Here is a 12,846-nt window from a genome sequence, read left to right on the forward strand (position 1 = left end):
TGATCTTTCCTTTCTGTGGCCTCTTTCCACTGTGGCCCTGATATCTCTACATGACCTAGATTTTACCCACTTGTTTCACTTATTTCCCCTCTACAAGACAATTTTAACTTCGTGACTAAATCTCAAACTTCACAGTCCTCCCTGTAACATCAAAACTATTTATTTACTGTGCCCTTTCTTGTGCTTACAGGAAATGTGTAGGGAGTATTTGGACTGAAAGTCTATGTTACGGTGTGTGTTTGTGTGCATGCTCAAATATTTATGTGGCAGAGTAACATGCAATAAATAATCTAGATAAACAGTGTTCCTTAATCCAATGTTGTGTCAGCAGGGAGGATAGCGTCAGCTTGTTTGGAGAACAGTAATGAGATAATAGATTTCATTACATCATAAATATCTGGTCAAGACTGTAGTCTCCTCCAAGTACTGGGAACCAAGTGCCTTCGGGGAAACACCAAGAAAACAAATTATATATCAACAGTTTGAGACTGCAAATTTGCTAGAAGATATTAGAAGACTTAACACGGGTTCAACGTCTTGCTTTAATGCACTCCGATCAGAACACACACAGTATGCCATGGATATGATGCCTGGTCAAAAGACGCACATGCCACCTGTCGCAATATCACACACTCGGCTAAACTCATGAGGGTACAGCTAAATTAAAATGTAACAACTGGGACATGGACGAGAGTAAAGTGAGAGAAACCGATGTAAAAACTAGATGTGTGCACCAACTGTGTGTAGACACCGGGGTTACATGAATTACAGGTCCATTTAATTTGACAATTTTCTTCACAAACTCAAACATCCCAATTACAGAAACCTCTGCTTCTGGGCTGTTACAGCCCTTCTGCCTCAAAAGGCTTAATTTCCTGTTGTACAGAGCTCACCTATGACAGACAAGACTGCGCAAGATGTGTTCATTATCACGTAACATGTCCTGTAGCTGTCTTAGAAGAAGAATGAATCATCATCAGTGTACAGAAATCACTAATGAGGCAGAATCTTGCAGAATACTCAATCACTTGCATAATTATCACCAAGAATTCAAAACTAAGACTTTTCAATTACTTCTATTTTTCTGCTACTAAAAAGGCACACAATATACCCATCAATTACGGTAATACATTCTTCTTCTTCCTTATTTTACTTCTAAATTAATATCTTAATAAGCGATTAACGAGTTTGCTTGTCCCATCCCGTCCTAAAAGACAAAAAAAACAAGACTATACTGCACTGTCATCCTAATCCATTTTACGTAAGAAACCAAAAAGCTAAAAAACTAAATGAACTAATAACAACGATGATGTGTACACTGCCCTGCCCTAACAGGTGCAACACAACTAACAGAAGAGTGGCAGAGCTCTCAATCAATTACTGTCTGTAATCTAAGTGCTCAAATCAGGCAATTTAATGAAAACATGTGGTGACTACGGGAGTTTGTTTGTGACACTAAATCTCTGCATTTTCAATATCCATTAGTTTTGTAAGATCTGTCCGTGGGAAATAAGACACTTCCCGATGTCTGTATGATATACCCCACTGGGATGTACTTGTTATTGCGGGTGGTTTCCCAGTACTGGTGAGTACCAGATGGTATTGTGAAGAACGCATTGCATTACAGACTTATTGCGGTTCATCTCTTAGTCCATTAGCTTTCAGTTGTGCTGCTGTTGCTGCAATGTGCATGTTTGTGTGTAGCCTTTATGTGTGTGCCCCTCTGCCCAGTGTGAAGTAGGGCAGCAGCTGGGACACTGTATTGATCAGCAAGTCATTGTTCCTCTGCAGTGACCTTCAAACAGGATAGCCACACACACACACACACACAACTGTTTCTCTCAAATGTTATGGAAATAGTAGCAGTAAAACCAATGACAGCAGGACCTGTCTATTACACAGTACTTCCGTGTGGTCATTTGTTAGGCTTGTGAGTTGTGTAAGAAACAGAGATAGAAAAAAGCTAGAGATATAAAAAAGCCAGGGGTAAAAAAGTAGGCAAAAAAAGAAAAGCACAGAGAGGACACAAGGGCAAAGAAATACAGAGACGTTTAGAGGTAGGGAATATGAATAAAAGCAAGAGAGAACTAAAGCAAGACGGAGAAAGGAAGCAATAACAGCCGAGCGCATTAGGCCTGCTCATATAATTACATGAGGTAATTTCCACTGGCACTACCCTCTGCCATTTTATCACCAGTAGGAGGGTAAGTTCAGCTCAGCTCGGTCACCCACGGGACATATTCTAGTTGATATATCCCTCTGTTTTTTACGTCCACTACTACAATAATCAAACTATCACAGGGTTATCATTTAATGAAACTGTGTTCTCGGAGTGCTTATTGTAAATCTTTGTGTGCAGTATGCGAGAACTGAGAAACACAAACATTCACACAGAAATAAACTTAAACACACATCTACAATTTATATTTACACATTGGTCATTTTAGACACACGCACCCACCCACACCCACCCACCCACACCCACAACCATGTTATGCTAAGACACTTGCATAATTTACATTCATGAAACAATTTTAATCCAGTATTGCCATAGAGCACGCTTGCTTACTGTTTTGTAACTCTAATTACCCGCCGTGGCTAATACAGATAGTAAAAGGATAGCTACAACTTTATAAACAGTAGGTTATGAACTTGAAATATATGTCATATTGACCACCCATAGCTGACATGTAATTACCACATACAAGTACAATAAGACCATCAACAAAACATGGCACTAACATAATGCTAGTACTAGCTTGGATTCAGTCTCGCTTTAATATCACGTTTTAATTTTAGACTAAAAACGTATTAGCATGTATTTCAGCTTGCAAAACATTGAAGCTTCAAAGATTCTAAGCAATGCTAATGCACACCTAAAACCAGCCGGCACAGAGTAGTTCTTGTTACTGCGGATAATCCACAGACCTCACTGTAGACACTTTATCAGGAGCTGCAGAGCTAGGTCTGTGGATTATCTTGCACATGTAACAACAACAATGCGTCTGAAAACACACTGTTGTATTTTTCCAAATGTAACCACAAAAAATAAATCCATGAACTGCACTGATGTGGCACTAGAGGTCTCAGCGGGGATATCTCAAAACCAAAACTAGCTCCATAGCAACAATCGTTGAACAAGCAGAACACAAACTTGAATATGCCTTTACTGCACACGGGCCGATCATGCTAAGGCCCATTCTGATCCAGGAAAAACCCTGTGAAGCTTACCCACACTGACAGACTTAAAGAGTAATTTCGTTTTTTTTCTCAACCTGACCCCCATTTCCCCATGCATTTGTGTCTAATAGACTGATGTGACCAAAAATCTTTGAAATTGCTCCAGTATTGAGAGAGATCGCAGTGACCGGCCAGCACGAACCGAGCTGCAATGCAATCTGATGGGGCAATTGTGCACTCTTGACTTTTGTCCACTAAAATTGATTGTTTTTGCCACTGAGAGGCTAAGAATGTTATTAAAAGTGTCTAACAACATTATCGAGCTCAGGAGGTGACATCTTGTCGGTCTTGTCAGACAGCGGTGTGGAGTAGGCTATAACAAGTCAGGGAAAAGACATTCCGGGAGTTTGTTGTTTAGGAGTAGGCTACAGGAATTATAGGCTCCTGTTATCTAAAATGTCTCTAGAACAGCCCTTTTGATTAAAAGAGGGAAATCCTCTGATGTGGGGTCCAGGTTGAAAAAAAAAACAAACAGAAATTACCCTTTAAGAGTACACTTCACTTGGTCAAGGAAGAATGAGGTAATAGAGAGATGAGAGGAGGATGAATAGATGAGAGGAAGGGAATAAATGTGGACCTAGATAAGAGAGAGAAAGGAAGAGGAAAAGAGAAGAAATTATACAGCAGAAGGCCATCACGACCTCCGATGCTGATGTGCATGTTAGCCTCCTTCTATGTGATCTCGCGTCCGGAAACATCGTTACAAATTAACCAATTAAGTGCTCTAAGAATAACACGCACACACACACACAGCACACAACACACACACCTCGTGCCTCCTATGAAGGCAGGAGACAATATACTTAAGCAGTGCGTTTGTTTTAGCATACAGCGTGGGCCCAGGCTTTATTTTAAGCAGCAGAGAGGGAAAGACGTCAGAGAGAGAGAGAGAGAGAGAGAGAGAGAGAGAGAGAGAGAGAGAGAGAGAGAGAGAGAGAGAGAGAGAAATACTCCTACACTCAGTTCACTCTGTGGGAAAGAGCCAAAAAGCCCAAGTAATTTCTTGGGTTAAACGCTAATGCTCCATTAAAGTGCTCATATTATGCTCATTTTCAGGTTCATAATTGTTTTTTGAGGTTGTACCAGAATAAGTTTATATGGTTTAATTTTCATAAAACACCATATTTTTGTTGTACTGCACATTGCTGCAGCTCCTCTTTTCCCCCTCTGTGTTGAGAGTTTTAGCCACAGAGTGAGACATCTCACTTCTGTACCATCTTTGTTGGGAGTCGCACATGCGCAGTAGCTAGGTAAGGATCACATCAGCTAGCTAGCGGTTTCTCTAACTTCAGTCAGTACAAGGCAGGATTAGCCGGGAGACTTCTTCTAAACGAGGGCGCACTTCCAACTTTGCGTGGAATACCTGCAGAACAGGGACATGTCAGTAGTTCCTTTGTAGATTATGATGAACCTGTGTGTGTTGTAGCAGTGTTTTGCCATTGAGAACGAGGGGGCTAACCACTAGCATGCTTGTTTCGCTCCCCTCATTTCGGCTAGTGACGTAGAAAGCCGTGCAGATTTTGAACAGCTCATCCGGAGACTGAAGGTAGAAGACATTCAGAAACCGTATCTCACTCAAAATAGCATGGATGTTGTTTTTTTTTTACCAAGTTTGTATGCATGTGGAAGCACCAGAGACATAAAATAACACCCCGAATCCCAGAATAAGTGATTTTTTTCATAATAATAGTACTTTAAAGAAAAAAGGCACAGGCCAACACACACTTCAAGGTTTGGAATGAGACTCCGTTACATTTGCTCCTATTTCCTGTCATGCCATTATAGTCCCTTTCCTTTTGGAAAGCATGTTGTAAGAGGCCAAAACATGTTCGCATCTTCTCAGTGTAAGAAACAAAACGGTGAGCTTACTGTAAAGCTGAACCGTAAAATAAAATTAGCCCCGGGGAGAAGAGAAGAGTTAAAAGGCTAGAAGCTGCAAAAGTGGTGTTGAGCTGATGGTCTCATCTAGAGCAACTTAAAATTAATAAGCAAGATGTGCAGTGACCTTTCAATCAGGAAATTGTTTTCTATGGGTTTAGTTTAGTCTATCCATCCACGCATATAATCCAGTATTACGGTTTGCAAATCGCATTAATATATACCTCACTGTTAACTTTTTACTCACCTACTGCCAATTAGGGCTGTGCTCGATTAAAGAAATTCTTAGTCGACTAACACTCATTCAATTGTATCGACTAATCGATTAGTTGATTTATTCGACAGATCTGTAAATCTGAGTTTCTCCGCAAAGAGTCATGCAAAAGCACCACTTTAATTCTTGTGTTTACCAGAGATGTGCTTGTACGTTTCTTGGAAATAAGTCACTCAGCATGAAAAAAGCATAAAACATGACTAATCAACTAAAGAAATCTAAGTTGACTAAGACCAAAACGACCGATTAGTCGACTAATTGACTAAGAGGGAGCAGCCCTACTGCCAATGCAAACCCAACATTTCCTACTGTTGTGGCTTTACATTAAACTCTTTACAAATGGAAAAAACATGGCAAACAAACTGTGCTGTTGTGTGGAAAATACTTGCAGCGTGTACACCATGCAATCAGATCACACTTGCTCATGGCATGATGGCCAATTATTGGCCAACTTCCTTATTAAAACAATGTGTGTTTGTTTGGCTGTGTTGTAAACAGATACAGCAGTTTGCTGCCCCCAGAATTCTGGGAAGTGTAGTATCAAACTGCACTTGCTGTTACCACCAGTAAACCACGAGTGTCACCAAATCAACCCACGGCACAAATCTTAAGGATTATAACTCCAAGTCATTGCATTTCTGAATTTCCTTTCAATGTGCAAACTATGGCTAGTCTTCTCACAGTAGGTTATGTTGTTTCCCTACAGTATATTACCTTTGCTCCAGAAAAGCCATTACACAACACATAAACCCATAACGTCTTGCAACAAGCAATCTTTTATTTCACGCTACTAATCTCATTAGCTTCAACTAACGACAAACTGCATATAACCATACAAGTCTTTATTCATCGGTTGTCAACACTTAACTGAGAATACACACTCATATAGCCTAGGCCTTTTATATAGCAGGCTATACTGCACGAGGAATCACACACTCTCCAGTCCATTGTTAACTGTACGATGACCACATAAAGCACAGTGCACAGAAAAATAGTAGAAATAGAATACACAATAACTGGAGTGCAGGGCACAGATCTCAGGACTCCATTAGGTGCTGATGGATTGTCACGCTTCAGTGTTCCCCGCAGTACGATTACACTAGCCATGGATAGGACGAGAGGTTGAAGCATGATAGAAATGGATAACAAGAGTGTGAGAGGGGAAGGAAGAAGCAGCAGACTGCTACAAGAAAACAGAGGGAATAAAAACACTAAGCACTTTAGGTAAAAAAAAAAAACAACATTACCCAGAGGTACTACTACCCTTTTCCAATCAACAACAAGGCAACATGTATGAAGGTTTCTCCCCTTCGGAGTCCCCTTACAAGTGGCTGCCATCTTAGGAGAGCAGTGATGATATTTCTGTTCTGAACTCTAACACTATTTAAAACATGCAGTGTATTCGTTCAGCTGCATTTCCTTTCCCTGCTCTCCTCAGTCTCTCTGTCGCTCACGCATCACACACACACGTTTATTTATTTTTTTTAAATCGAGAATCGTTTTTGAATCGAATCTTGAGCCTGACAATCAATATTGAATCGTGACATTTTCTGAATCGTGCAGCCCTAGCAAGCATGTGTGTTTGTCAGAGCTCAGAAGAATCTCAGAACATTGCACTGTTGTGTCTGACAGAGAGAAAGCATAAAGGGAAAGGGAAATCGAAAGCACGATGGGAGAAGAGAAGGGGATACATGAGCAAAAAGAAGAGCAGGGAGTGGCGGGCACAATCTGAAAGAGCAGCTCAGCGGGCTGGAGAGAAAAATGAGAGAGAGCTCCAGAGGAGAGGGGGGGACAAAAGGACGAAAAAAGGACGAAAGGAAAGGTCAAACAGGAAGAAAGAAATTTTGCTTTTTGTTTTTAATCTCACCCTAAAACTACACTGGAACAGTAACAGAAGCAGATAATTTAAGGTCCATTGGAGTTTCACTAGGTGACAGTGCACCAAAGAGGGAGTCCCGATTCTGTTGATGAGATTGACGTTGGGGAACTGCAGTGTCGGGAATTTATTAGCAGCTCTAATCTAATTTAAAGCAAAAAAAACTAACCTGGCACAGACTTCCTAGATATATTCCAAAAGCTCCACGGTCTGGAAGCCCGCTTGCAGAGCTCCGCAAGCTCACAATCTGTACGGTTATTATATTCTCTGTACTGTAACTATACTCTCGACAATCTGTACTGTAGTAAAAAGTAAGGAAATTTGTGTTTGGTAGATTATTTCTCTGTGGTAACAATGCTTTTTGGCAATAAATCTTATACCGTTGGAAAGCGTGTTTAGTTCCCTTTCAAATGGTGCCCCATTTATAAAAGGAAAATGCATTTGTGGGATGAGCAGCAGCGCTGAGTATGTGGGTTGCGACCATGAAAAATTTGCCAAATCTTCTCTGCCATTGCCAAACAGGTTATTTTGCTGTTGCTATTGACACTTGTTTTGAGCTTCTGGTACCCCCAGGTGCTGCCAATCAGGTGCCTGATTGGCACTCTATCCTATAAGATGGCAACGCTTGCCCCCACAGGGCGGGGTTTATCAGAGACTACCTCCAGAATCTGGGAGTGGAGAGGATGGAATAGCCTGCCAGCAGTCCTGACCTCAACCCCATTGAACACTTGTGGAATCAGCTTGGGCGTGCTGTTCGTGCCAGAGTGACCAACACAACCACGTTGGCTGACTTGCGACAAATGCTGGTTGAAGAATGGGATGCCATCCCACAGCAGTGTGTGACCAGGCTGGTGACCAGCATGAGGAGGAGGTGCCAGGCTGTTGTGGCTGTGTATGGTTCTTCCACACGCTACTGAGGCTCCGGTTTGTGAAATGAATATTGTTAAATTGCCAATATGTCTTGTTTCTTCAAACTACAATCATCCAATCCACCAAACACCAGACTAGTCAATGGCAGAATAACCTGTTTGGCATTGGCAGAAGATTTGGCAAATTTTTCATGGGCGCAACCCCACATACTCAGCGCTGCTGCTCATCCCACAAATGCATTTCCTTACAAATGTGGCACCATTTGAAATGGAACTAAACAGGCTTTCCAATGATATAAGATTTATTGCCAAAAAGCATTGTTACTACAGAGAAATAATTCAAACACAAATTTCCTTACTTTTTGTTTTAAGTTTATATTCTCGGAGTCCTGTCTGAAACCAGTGTCAGTCAGACTGAGATGTAAAGTCTGTTGTGCACTGACTAGCAGACATATCAGAATGGTAAGTGTAGTTAGCATATTTGATTTGTTTATGTTAGCTTGTAACAGGCAGTGTCTGACAGCTACAATGACATGATGTGTCTTGTCGCTCTCTGTACTAACAGTCTGCTCTGCGCTGGAGGTTTCAGGTTTCTTTGCTGGCTTTTGCGTATCAGACAGTAGCTTATACGTATTAGTCAAGTGACGTATCTAATCAAGCTTGCCCGGGACACATTTGAATCTCAGATTTCAGGAAGGTGCACAGACATCTCCCCCTTTAGGAGAGGACGTAGGCCTGCCACGATAACAAATTTAGCTGGAAAACAAATTGTCCCAGAAATGATTGCGATAAATGATAATATGGTCGTTCTGAGACCATTTTCATCTAATATAATGATAATGGCATAACAATACAGGTACACCTTTTCAAAGATCAATAAACTTTTATTTCTAAAGAATATTTAAAACTGGAACTGGAAGACATTTTAAATATCCACAATAAATGAACAAACTTTTCGATGATACTAAAGGGCAGCATCTCTTTAGCAATGAAGCAAACTACACGGTCTGTGAGTGCACACCATTTTGCACTGTCCTGTTTGTACTTTGTTTGTCAACTAAGACGACCCAGCGATTATGTCAGTGGTTGTGTACTGTCGGGAAGACAGAGACGGCCCATCTGTTGTAGTTTTTTTTCCCCAGCTGGGAAAACTGCACCGGATGACTGTGTTTTAGGTGCATATGCATGTTTGTTGTGTTGTGCGTCTTTTTTTATTATTCCTCCAACTTTCAACTAGCATTTTCTCTGGCTATACTCCTCACACAGCTCTTTTGCTGCACTCTGTGGTAGGCTACGCCAGGAGTCCCGCCTCCACACACAGAGACCATGTGGCTGACAAGTGACTGACACAAGGGTTCACTCCTCGTTACGCTAAGGAACCGAGAGGGGTCACCGACGCACCGGATTGGTCATCCAGTCTCTTTGGGAGAGAGAGAGAGAGAGAGAGAGAGAGAGAGAGAGAGAGAGAGAGAGAGAGAGAGAGAGAGAGAGAGAGAGAGAGAGAGAGACGAGGAAAACAAACATGCAAAATGAAGCATGCAAATGGAAATTATTGTGGCCGGAAAAGAGAGGAGTGTGAAAACGCCACTCTAGTGACAAACTTTACACAGATATAATTCAATATAGTCAAGGTCATAAATAATTTTTTGCGTAGAGGGGGACTTTAAATCCCTGTAGACATTCTGCTTTAGGTTGCAACATTATGCATGGTGTAATCAACGAATGAACAGAAAGGTTTGTAGGGTAATTGGGACTGCATTGCTGCTTCATGGATGCTTCACCCTACAGTGTGTCTCTGGTGTAGCAACATTACATTAGATCAGCAGCTGCTTGCTTCCATTATGCTTCCAGTGTAATTTCAGGGTTGTATACAGTTGCGTACAAACATACAGTTGCGTACAAACATACAGCAAAACAGGATGTTACTGTTGCTAATGCCCCTTCTAAATAGCAGATGAAATAGTAATCTTAAGTCCATTCAACTTCTTGTGCTGATTTGTTTCCCCATCATCATTTGAAGTTGACTTGCTTCTGTGAAACTGGAGAAAGGTAACTGAGCAATCCTATGTTTTAAAAGGTAAGACAGGATAAAACTCCCATATTTGGCAATATCACTGAAATTAACAATAGGAAACATTATAGCAAGCAATGGAACCCAATGCTGCTTACAGATACAAGTGGTTGTTATTATAGCTTTGAAGTTAAGTTGAGCAGCACTGCTTCATGTAATAAGCATAACGCTGGTTGAGTCAAGTTGCACACAGCAAAGAAGAAATGCACAAAACCAACCTTGTGCGAGACTATGAAACCACAAAGCAGACGGATATCACAAGATGCTTATAGTTTAAAGATAACTCTTACTGGAAGAGACTATTACATTATCACGCTTATTTCCAAAGCAACCTACAATAAAAGCATTCAACTTCCGTCAGAATAAGAGCTAGATGTCATCAAAAGCTGTAAGTGGATCCCTCTAAAAACCAACAACTAAGAGCGTGTTCATTGTTACAATTAATTGATGAGACAGCAGTAAGTGCCAGCATGGGGTGTCGAGCAGAGATTTTAATTTCAGCCTCAGCTGAGTTTTACCAGAGCCTCTCATCAAATAGAGGATGCTCCCTGCTACAGTCAGCATTTGGTATACAATCAGAAATGGTAGAAAAGGCAATGTTGATATGAATGGTGGAAAGAGGCAGTATCTCCACAACACAAGGTCACCAAAGATACTGTAGACATTGAACTCACACTTTTTCATCAATCTGTTGCTTCCTTGCTCTTGATGCTGCAGACAATCTCACCACCCACATATATACTCCATAACCATGAGCTGACTGCCACAAGTACAGGGATTGTCTCTGGGAACTGACAAGAGGGATTCTGGGTAGTGAAGGAAATCTCTAACTGAAATTAGAGGTAGACAAGGCAGCTTGTGGAAACCATAACCAATAAAACACACCATTTGAACACTGAACAACACAGATTCTTAGAACGATTACAGCCAAAATGATAATCACGATTTTGATATTTGAGATCATGATTATTCATTGTTTTTAAGTGACACAATATATTTTTTGCACTTTGACTATTCACATTTAAATCAACAGAGCACTGCTTTCACTTCCATGTTGTGCTACATTTCTGCTAATGTACATCTTTGCATCAAAACAAGTAGGGCTAAGGACTACTCGGATATTCGTTCACTGGGTAGGCATTTGGTTTTCGATTTTGGGATATGGATATTCTTATTTTTTTCAATACTGTAGAGTAAAAGAAACCTTTACAATTACTTCCTTTGATTAAACCGTAAGACACATGTTGCAGCGCAGTGTTTCTATTGCGTGAGAGTCTTTAATGCGTTTTGCTGTCATTTACTGCCGCGTTTCTCTCCTCACACGTACACACGGTGCAGAGCAGAGAGGTGCAGTGACAACTCAATCTGCAGTCTGCTAACTTGTTGCTCTCGCTACCAATATTAGCTGCTCTGTTTCAACAAAATGTTGGGCTGCATGTGTAACAGAGTTAAAAATGTAGTGTATTGTTATATACAATTTTCGCCAAAAATGAACAGCCTTGTTTAATAGTTGTGAATGGAGCCACCTTTGGCCGTATGGTGTACTACAGATCTGCTGCGTGTAGTCTCGCGTTACTTCCCTCCCCGATCAGAGAAGCTGTATACTTTTGATCGGGTAGTTTCAACGTACAAAGTACTTCACCCAGTATATCAGTTTTCTAAAAGTAAATTGACGTTTAGGTTGATAACTTCAATGTATCTAATGGGTTATATTATTCCCATGCACTGTAACAATCGTACTGTACTTTGCATGGTTTGACAGAAAGTTTATGTTCTTTTTGACCGTTTCTGTGTACTGAGGCCAACATGGCTAACGTGGCTAGCCGTAAACTCCGCTAGTCACGTCCATACATTGGGAGCAATATTACTCTGTGTCTATCATGTGTGTATGTTTAATCTCAGTATAGTTTCGGTATATGTATGAGACAACAGTCTATGTTAAACGAGTATTCCCAAACGTTAATTAGTTGTCGTTCCATGTGTGTTAACATTCTGTCTGCATGCCTTGCTTGCTAACAAGCACTGATAGTGTACAATGGGATATTGACGTAGTACATGTAGCCTGTAATGCAATCTTTATATTTTGCTTGTGCAGATGCTGTAAATGTGTACACCAAAGTCTGAAGACAATGTTCTGATTTATTTTCCAAAGGAAAAATAAAGAAGAAAAATTCAACATTTTGCCTCTGTTCCCCTGATGCTTGACCATCGTTACACATGCAGGCTAAAATTCACCGTGGTGTTGTGTGAGGATTAAGCTATGAGCAGAAAGCCTGCTAGCCGCTAGGCTAATTTACGCAGTGTAAACACTTGAAACCGAAACACAGATTTTTCTATTAGCGGAGCATGCATTTTAAACATCAATAGTCTATGATGTCCGTGATCTTGACTAATGTTTGATTAATTGTACTGCCCGACAGAGGCTTCAACAGGCACAACATGAACCAATGAAGTGTCAGCAAACATTTGGTACATATACCCAACAAAAGGACAACTAAAATGTGTAAAGACCCAGACGACAATCCTTTAAAAAGGTCTTTAAGGTCTCAATGAGTGTTTGCATATTTGGAGTGCAATCTGAGTGAATAGCTCTAAAAGAATCCATATATACACTGTAATCTGTTCCAGACCTTGTGTT

General features: G+C 40.8%; 1 protein-coding gene across 2 annotated transcripts in view; it reads right to left on the reverse strand.

The window, feature by feature from the left end:
* gramd4a (GRAM domain containing 4a) overlaps positions 1–12,846 on the reverse strand; it is a 56,522-nt gene that overhangs the window by 24,833 nt on the left and 18,843 nt on the right. The gene's annotated exons all lie outside the window — the stretch shown is intronic.

The sequence above is a fragment of the Perca flavescens genome, chromosome 23, assembly GCF_004354835.1.
Source record: "Perca flavescens isolate YP-PL-M2 chromosome 23, PFLA_1.0, whole genome shotgun sequence".
Classification (NCBI taxonomy): Eukaryota; Metazoa; Chordata; class Actinopteri; order Perciformes; family Percidae; genus Perca; species Perca flavescens.